Source organism: Myxine glutinosa, chromosome 7 (assembly GCF_964187855.1).
Source record: "Myxine glutinosa chromosome 7, kmMyxGlut1.1, whole genome shotgun sequence".
In the NCBI taxonomy this organism is placed as follows: Eukaryota; Metazoa; Chordata; class Myxini; order Myxiniformes; family Myxinidae; genus Myxine; species Myxine glutinosa.
In genome coordinates, this window is record NC_136267.1 from 159,984,739 (window position 1) to 159,994,493 (window position 9,755).

A 9,755-nucleotide genomic window follows, 5' to 3' on the forward strand; every position below is an offset into this window, starting at 1 on the left:
GATACTCTTTGTTTAACATGATACAGAAACTCATAATGTTTTGTGCACACCATCAATACACTTCAATGTGAGCTCCTTTTATCATGTGCAGGACATCAAGTTGGTCCACAAGTTATTGCCATATTTGGCTCAGCATGTTTGCGTCCACCAGTGCGCATGCAGCTGTGATCCAAGAACTAAGATCCTTTAGGTTTGCCACCTTGGTGTTGTCGACATCTTTGACAAACTCCCAAAAACAAAATCATGGGGGGTTATCTCTGGTAATCGTGAGGCCAGGCAGTTGGTCTGTCTCGGCCAATCCAGCGACCTGAAATTTTTTCATTCAGGACGGCTCAAATGACTGAGGCCCAATGAGGGGAGCGCCTTCCTGTTGAACAAGCATTACGCCTAGGTCCCCCGCCGGTGAAGTGACGCGAGTTGACAAAGTGGAAGATGCAAGGCGGCCATCTTGGATTTTGACGTGGCGACCCAATTTTCAATAGCGTTCTCCCTTATGACTAGATACACCCACACACCAGATTAGAAGTTAGTAGTTCGTTTATTTTTCAGGATATTTCGCTCACAAGGTTCAGACATATATATGGTGGCGGCCATCTTGGATTTTGACGTGGCGACCCAATTTTCAATAGCGTTCTTCCTTATGCCTAGATACACCCACACACCAGATCAGACGTTAGTAGTTCGTTTATTTTCCAAGATATTTTGCTCACAGGGTTCAGACATATATATGGTGGCGGCCATCTTGGATTTTGACGTGGCGACACAATTTTCAATAGCGTTCTTCCTTATGCCGAGATACACCCACACACCAGATTAGAAGTTGGTACTTCGCTTATTTTTCAAGATATTCTGCTCACAAGGTTCAGACACACATGGTGGTGGCCATCTTGGATTTTGACGTGGCGACCCAATTTTCAATAGCCTTCTTCCTTATGCGTAGATACACCCACACACCAGATTAGAAGTTGGTATTTTGCTTATTTTTCAAGATATTCTGCTCACAAGGTTCAGACACACATGGCGGTGGCCATCTTGGATTTTGACGTGGCGACCCAATTTTCAATAGCGTTCTTCCTTATGACGAGATACAGCCACACACCAGATTAGAAGTTGGTACTTCGCTTATTTTTCCAAGATATTCAGCTCACAAGGTTCAGACATACATGGCGGTGGCCATCTTGGATTTTGAAGTGGCGACCCAATTTTCAATAGGGTTCTTCCTTATGCCTAGATACACCCACACACCGGATTAGAAGTTGGTACTTTGCTTATTTTTCAAGATATTCCTCTCACAAGGTTCAGACATACATGGCGTCAGACATACATGGCGGGGCCATCTTGGATTTTGACGTGGGTTGCACCCACACACCAAATTCGAATGCCGTCCTTTGCTTACGCACACACGCACGCCCGCACGCACGGATGGACGGACACATGGACGGAGGGGAAAACCATAGTCCCCCTTTCGCTCCACGGTGCGACGGGGGACAAAAATGATATTGGGTTGCTGGTCTTCAATCTGTGGCGAGGCGAAGTGATATTGGGTTGCTGGTCTTCAATCTGTGGCAAGGCGAAGTGATATTGGGTTGCTGGTCTTCAATCTGTGGCAAGGCAAAGCCTTCCAACATGTTCATGTAAATTGTTGAGGTCACTGTATCCTCCGCAAAGTAAAACGGACCCACCAAGTGGTCATGGAGGAGGCCACACCACACACGACCTTTGGACTGTCACTTATGTGTTCAATGACCACTTGGGGGTTTTCGGAGCCCCATATCCTCACATTGTGCAGGTTGACCTTCCCCGATAAACGAAAGCAAACTTCGTCTGTGAACATGATCTTTTTCAGGCAATCTTCGTCATCCTCTATGCGACTGAGCATTTCCAAGGCAAACACCTTGTATTTGGGTCCGTTATTTGGTTTGAGTTGGTACAGAATCTGCACCTTATCAGCATAAGGCTTCCGTCTTTTATGCAAAATCCTGTGTACAGTGGTGGTTGGTAGTCCCAGTTCTCTGGATGCGCGTCGGATTGTTTTTCTTGGACTTTGTTGAAATGATTCACGCACTCGTTCAACGTCTGCTTCACTTGTGCTCGGTCGACCGCTACTTTTCTGTTTCTAACAACTTCCTGCCTCCGTAAACCTCTTGTACCACTCTCTGATACTAGTCCGTGATGGCGAATTCCTTTGATACCTTGTACGGAAATTACGCTGAACTTGCATGTCGGATATCATCTTGATGAACCAATCAACGCACTGAGCATTCTCCTGTGGAGTCGACATTTTATTTTCCATTAAACCACCATACCTGAAAATGAAGAAAACTTTGAGTTTCTGTAACATATAAAGCAAAGTGTATCGTTGTATCATTTGTGGTACTAAATAATATATTGACAACCATAGTTGTGCAGGTCTTTTTGGAACACCCTCCATTTATATATATACAGTATATATATATATATATATATATATATACACACACACAAGTTCAAAACACACCTGGTCACAAGTGTGCCTCACTGACCAGGTCCTCAGTCGAGGTCCTCAGCATCATCCCGTTTCAGCCCTTCAACCTCGATACGGTCAGCGAAGGTGGACCAGCAGGGGCACATATGCCTCCACATACAGCAGCTACACCTGGATGCGTACATACCCCCACCCCAAGCTAGTGAGAACACAGACTACAACAACAAAACCGCCTCAACTCCCAGAATCCACAGCCCCTCACCCACTCACTCACACACCAAAAAAAAAAAGCCAACCGACCACCTACCCTTACAACATGCACCACTCAAACAAAAACGCATTCATGCAAAACCACACCCACTCCTGCAACACACACACACACACACACACACACACACACACACCATGCACACATCTCCATTTCTCTTCCACACCCAGTCACTACCCCTTTAGGCTGATATGAACCACCACCCACAACCTCAACCTTGAACCACCACCCACAACCTCAACCGACACCATTCGACATGCCTCCATAAACTTCCTCCAAATCCAAAGTGAGCCTTTCAAGGCAACATGGGCCACTCTGTCACACATCCTCCTTCTTTCTATCCCACACACTCCAAGCCGAGCAAGAAATGCAGAAAAGGAATTGCCAATATACCCTCTACACCCCACCTCAAATGGCTGACAAGAAACTCGACAACCCTTCTCCCAACACTCTGCCTCCAGCTCACTGTACTTTCCTCTTGTGCACCTCCTCCATGTTCTCTTCCTGAGGTACAGACAATTCCCCGAGGATGACCTGTCTTGTTGCACCTGACCAGATGACCATGTCAGGCCGCAACCTTGTCACACAAATCTCCTCTGGGAATACCAATTGTGGCTTTAGGTCTGCCAACACCTGCCGATCACAAGCATCTGACAGCCCTCTTGCTTTGCACCTCCTCCTCTTTCCATCTCTTACCACTTGGTCCTCTTTGACAAACAACACCTCTCCCCCATCGGTCTCCTTCTCCACTCTTCTCTCTCTTGATCTCAGCACCTCTTGTTGCACCATCTGCACCACCACCGCCAGCACCTGATCATGTCGCCACCTATATCTTCCTGCTGCCAATGCTACTGAGCATGCACTCAGTGCATGCTGCACCATTCCCAAACTTCCACACAAATAACATCTCTCCTCCTGCAACAACCCCCACAATCTCAAGTTTACTGGTGATGGAAGCACATCATACGTTGCCCTGCTCTCGGATGCCCTGCTCCCTGCTCTCGGATGTTGTGTTTGTGTGCTTCCCCTTCTCTCCCCATCTTGTCTTCCGCTCCCTCTTTTTGGGTATTTTGTTTGTCTGGTTGATTTGTTTGTGAAGTAAATGTTAGCTCTTTCACGAGCCTCGATTCAGTATCCAAAAAAAAAAAAAAAAAAAAAAAATCTCAAGGTTACTGGCGATGGAAGCACATCATACGTTGCCCGCAACAGGAAACTCAACAATATTGGCTCCATCCTCCAAATTTCTTGCCACTTCAATGTCTTCCCTGCACACCTTCCCACTACGACCAAACACCTTTCTGTACCTGTCAGACTGCTTTCACATATGTCACCTCCTCCTTTCTTCTCACCTCCCTCTCAACCATCTTCCTCCTCTCTTTCACACATGCATTTCCCCATCGCTCATGCTTCATCCACCCCAAGCCATGCTTCCCATGCTGTACCATCCACACGACCTCCTCCTGTTGCAACCGTTCCTCCATCTCGTCCACCTCTGCTCTTGAAATCCACTTCCGACTTCCCTTCTTCTCTGGGAGGGCACTTTTTACCACTGCATCACTTGAATCCCGCAACATCATGAACTCCCGCACCCTCACCACCTTAAACTCCTCGGGTAATGATGTCAAGGGAAACTGGAGTTTTCCACCCTGACCATAAAAGGCAATATTTGTCAAACAACGTGGCACTCCCAACCACCTCCTCACAAACCCGCTCACCACAACCTCCATCCGCTCTACATGTCCAATCGCAATATCATACATCATCAATGGCCACAATACTCGTGGCATCAATCCAAACTTCAAACACCATACCTTCAACTTACCTGGCAAACCACATCCATCAATCCTCTTCAAACCTCTCAAAAGCTTGTTTCTGACCTCCTCCAACCTTCCCACATCATTCAACTCCACTGTATACCATCTTCCCAAACTCTTCTTTTTTTTTTTTCTTTTTTTTTTTGTATACAAGATCGAGGCTCGTGAAAGAGCGAACATTAATCACACAGAAAGACAAACCGACACATAAAACATATAACATCGGGAGCGGTAGACAAGATGGGGAGAGAGGGGGAAGGACACAAACACAACATTTGAGAGCAGGGACCGAGAGACATGGAGACATCGAGAGATCTGAGAGAGGGCGAGGGCTTTGGGGGGGGGGGGGGCATGGGAAGGGGGCGGTGGGAGAGGTATAAAACATATGGACACTGCCAGGACTTCCAGGAAAGAAGTTGGAATTTCAAACAAGGTGGATCTGGGGTGAATTAGCGGGGGTAGAAAAGATCAAGGTTTTGGATGGGGGAAGATAAGAGATGGTGGTGAACAGCTGTTTTAAAGACCTGGAGGGAGGAGTGGGATTGAAGGGAGTGAGGGAGTTTGTTCCAGAGGCGGGAGAAAAGAGGAATGAAACAGTGAAGGTGAGCAGAGAGCCGAGATTTCGGCAGATTAACCATCAGAGGGTTGCTGGCAGATCTTGTGCGACCTGTAGGAATATTTGGGGGACAGAGCACAGAGAGAGCTGGGGGTGCAAGGCCGGAGAGGAGTCGGTAGAAGACAGAAAGACCACCTACCTGCCTGCGGTGAGTGAGTGAAAGGCCCTCAGAGATAGCTTCATTGCGGGAGATTCCAATAATTCTGAAAGCTTTGGTTTCAACAGCGTGAAGCCGAGCTAGGTGTGAGGCAGGAGCACCGGCCCATAGGGGAGAACAGTATTCCATTGAGCTGCGGATGAAAGCCTTGTATGTGGTGAGGAGCTCAGGTGTGCCGAGGAAGGACTTCGCACGACGGAGGATGCCCAGTCGGCGACTGGCTTTGGAGGCCAGCTTGGAAATGTGGTTTTCCCAAGAAAGATCATAGCAGATTGTGAGACCCAAAAGCTTGAGCGACAGAACTTCTTGGAGAGGATTGTTGAGAAAGTAGATGGGAGGGTTGTCCAATCGATCTTTTCGGAGAGACATAGTAAGAGTGTGAGATTTGTCAGGATTGAAAGACATGTTCCACTTGTTTGACCAGTTTGTGATTTTGTCCAAGTCTTCAGAGAGTGAGGAGGCTGCAGACTGCCGATCTGAGAGAAGAGGAATGGAGCGGCAGAGAGTGGAGTCATCAGCAAAGAGATAGAGAGGATTTTCAAGGGAGTCAGAGAGATCATTGATGAAGACCAGAAAAAGCATGGGGCCCAGAACACTGCCTTGGGGGACTCCAGCCTGAACAGGAAGAGGAGATGAGAGAAACCCATTCAGGGCCACACGTTGACGACGACTAGAGAGGAAGTCCGCCAGCCATGCGTGGAGATTTCCATGGATACCAAAGGAGGAGAGTTTGGTGAGCAGAGCGGGGTGCCAGACCGTGTCGAAGGCACGTGATATGTCGAGGGAGACAGCTCTAATTTCCTGTTTGGCATTGAGGACCTCCATCCATTGTTGAGATTCACAATCTTCACATTGAGATTCACAGACTTGAGATTGAGATTCACAGACTTCACAGGGGCCTCCACCAATGATGGAACCACCTCCCCTCCCAGCTCAAAGCTGTGCATGTTATCCACCACTCCTCGTCTCACCACCACACTCCTCGACTTTCTTGCTTTAAATCCCATTCTTGCCCACCTCATCAACCTTTCCAGTCGTCCCAGTACCTCCACTGCTGCATCAGCCGACTGCTGGACAACTGTCACGTCATCCATGAATGTAAACATTGCTGGCAACCTCTGAACAGGGGCTAGCTCCACTTCTTTCCCATGTCCACTCACCGTACGTATCAACAACTCCATAACCAGCACAAACAAAATAGGGGAGATGGTTCATCCCATCGGGATCCCCACTTCCAACTTCTGCCACTCTGTTACATAGGACTGTGTCGCAAACCGCATCCAAAACTGATCATAATATGCCATCAAAAAATCCCTAAATCTCCGTGGCACCCAAAAGAAATCCATGGCATACCTGATCAAGGCATGCTGCACTGACCCATATGCAATCTCCAAATCCAGCCATAGCACCGCTTCCTTTGCCTCTTTGCCTCCTGTAACACTTGCCAGACCATTGCCGATTGTCCAGTGCATCCCGGTGATCCTGGTATTCCTGCCTTTTGCACAGAACCATCCACAAAACCATTCCCTCTGATGAAGCCTGAGAGCCGTGCCGCAAAGACACTCATCAATATCTTCCCATCTACATCGAGCAATGATATTGGTCTAAACTGCTCGTGTCACAGCCTCCTCCTGCTTTGGAATATAAACTCCTTCCACCATACTCCATTGACTGGGCACCACTCCTTGCCTCCATACCACCTTCAGAGCCTTCCGCAGATACTGCCTGATGCCTTCACAACTCTTAAACACCTTGTATGGCACTCCTCTTGGTCTTGGAGCCGATGCAGCCCGTGCCTTCCTCAAAACTGCCTCAATCTCAGACATCTTTGGCTCTGACAAATCAAATGGAACACCTGGCTCTGTCGGTCTCACCAAGGACATACAACACTGTGGCTTGCTACCTGGCTGTATATATATATATATATATATATAATTATTTTATGTTTTAAATTATTATTATTCTTTTTTTGGAAGGTTGAAGGCTCCAGGCACGGACCATATTAGCCCAGGAATTATATACTTAAACACTATAGAACTCAAATCACCTTTTAGTTATTGCACAACTCTTCCATTTAGCAGTATTTAGACAAAATATTACGTCGTTTTACATCATCTCGACCAATAGAATTTGCGGCTGGTAGACCCGCCCATGTCCTTGTTTCTCAAGACAGTGCGGGGTTATGTGTTCTATAAACTCCCAAATGAAGAAGTCTTACATTCATATAAACGCTTCGTTGTAGTTTTGGGGTGTCTTGTACGCTTGTGAGAACTTTTTGAACACACTGTACGTATGTTGGTTTCACCATTGAATGTCAGTATTACTCTCTAAACCCTGTAAATCCGGTCAAACATGTGTTTCGAGTATGGGAAACGGAACATTTCATGGTTCATCGGGTAATGGGCAATATGCATTGCTTTCAATTTCAGCTTCTTTTTTCCTCCTGGCTAATAAAATGATCATGAACGTAACAAAGATGTGGATGGCCATGTGTTTTTACCTCACCTGGAACGAAGTTCAGGGGAGCTTATGCGATGGCGCATTGTCCGTCCGTCCGTAAACACTTGAAACTTCTTCTCCGAAACCGCTGATGGGATTGCGACCAAACTTCGCACAAATGATATTTGTTGTGTTGTGACTAAAGTTTGTTCACTGCATTAAAAAAAATCGGGGTCTAAGGGGGTTTACCCCGGAGGTCAAAGTGGATCCAGATTTGACCCCCCAAAATAGGTATTTCCTTTTTCCTCTGATTTGGATACACAGTCGAGGATCATGGAAGAGCTAGTACTCTGTATGGATCAGGATGGAACAGGGGGCAAAAAGGAACAGTAGAGAAAGGGGGGAAACACCAGCATTGTGGATAAACGTAGATTTTGACGATTTCATTTTTATATTTTTGCACTCAGGCATTTTGGCAATTGTGCACATAATGCTTTTTAAAATCCAGTGTAAATGTTGGAATTCTCGAAGAGAACATTTATTACCTTTCATTTATAACCGTGGTCTGACGCCACGCACATGCCGTCACAGGGAGACGAATTATTATAATTTTTATTTATTCCCTCCGCCACCAAAAGTGGATGGAGGTTGAGTTTTCATTCCTGTCAGTCTGTCTGTCCGTTTATGAACAAAATATCTCAAAAAGTTGTCGACGGATTCGGACGAAATTCCGCAGAGATGTAGCGTATGTGACACGGACTAAATGATTAGATTTTGGTGAAGATCCGGATCCGGATCCGGCTACTAGAATTTTTAAAGTGATTCTTCACCATTGGGAGATCGGGCCAAAAACTATACATAGCGGGATATCTCAAAAGGTTACAGATGGATTTGTACGAAACTTGGTGGACAGGTTGGGTGTCTGACAAGGGCTAAAAGATTCGATTTTGGTGAAGATCTGAATATGTATTCGGATATGAGAATTATTTAATTTTATAAGTGGTTCTTCACCATTGGGAGATAGGGCCAAAAACTATACATGGCAGGATATCTCAAAACGTTGTGGACGGATTTCGACGAAACTGGGTGGACAGGTTGGGCGTTTGACAAGGACTAATAGATTCCATTTTGGTGAAGATCTGAATATAAATTCGGATATGAGAATTATTTAATTTTTAAAGTGATTCTTCACCATTTGGAGATAGGGCCAAAAACCAACATATAGCAGGATATCTCAAAAGGTTATGGATGGATTTGGACGAAACTTTTTGGACAAGTTGTGTGAGCCACAAGGAAGAATCGATTCAATTTTGGTGAAGATCCGGATCCGGCTAGTAGAATTTCTAAAGTGATTCTTCACCATTGAGTGATATGGCCAAAAACGATATATGTTTCAATAAGTGCACCCCATATGCTATGTTTCAATAAGTTGTGGATGACTTGTGACTACACTTGGGGGCTGAGTTGGTTATGTGACATGAACAAGCCAATTAGCTTTTGGTTCAGGTCCGCGTCCAGATCTGGCCTATCAATGGGCACAAAACATAAACTTTTCAGCCAGGCAAAGGTGTGCTCTCTCCCGAGTATCGTTCAAGTTATAATATTGTTCTTACAACGTTGATTCAGTATCTGGCAGGATTCGAATTCCGACCCAGCTATAAACCGTCATACTGGTGTTTTGCATCAATATTAGGTTTTCCGTCAATCTGAAGAACGTTAAGCAGGAGGACACGTCTCCTCGTTGTTTGTGGACGAGAAAGATCCCAAGATGTCTTTCCCGAAAAGAAAGCGAGCCATCGCCAGTACCCTGAATAAATCCCAAATTTCTGCCCCAAAGTTTCAGAGGGAATTGATTCAGGCAGCACCTCCATTACCAGGGGACTAAACTTGACTATTGATGATGAATTCGCCAAAAACAAAAACTAATGCTCACTGCACCCCAAGTTTTCTCCGAGTTCTCTATTTTAAAATCGTTTCTGCTTTATTAGACCGAGTGG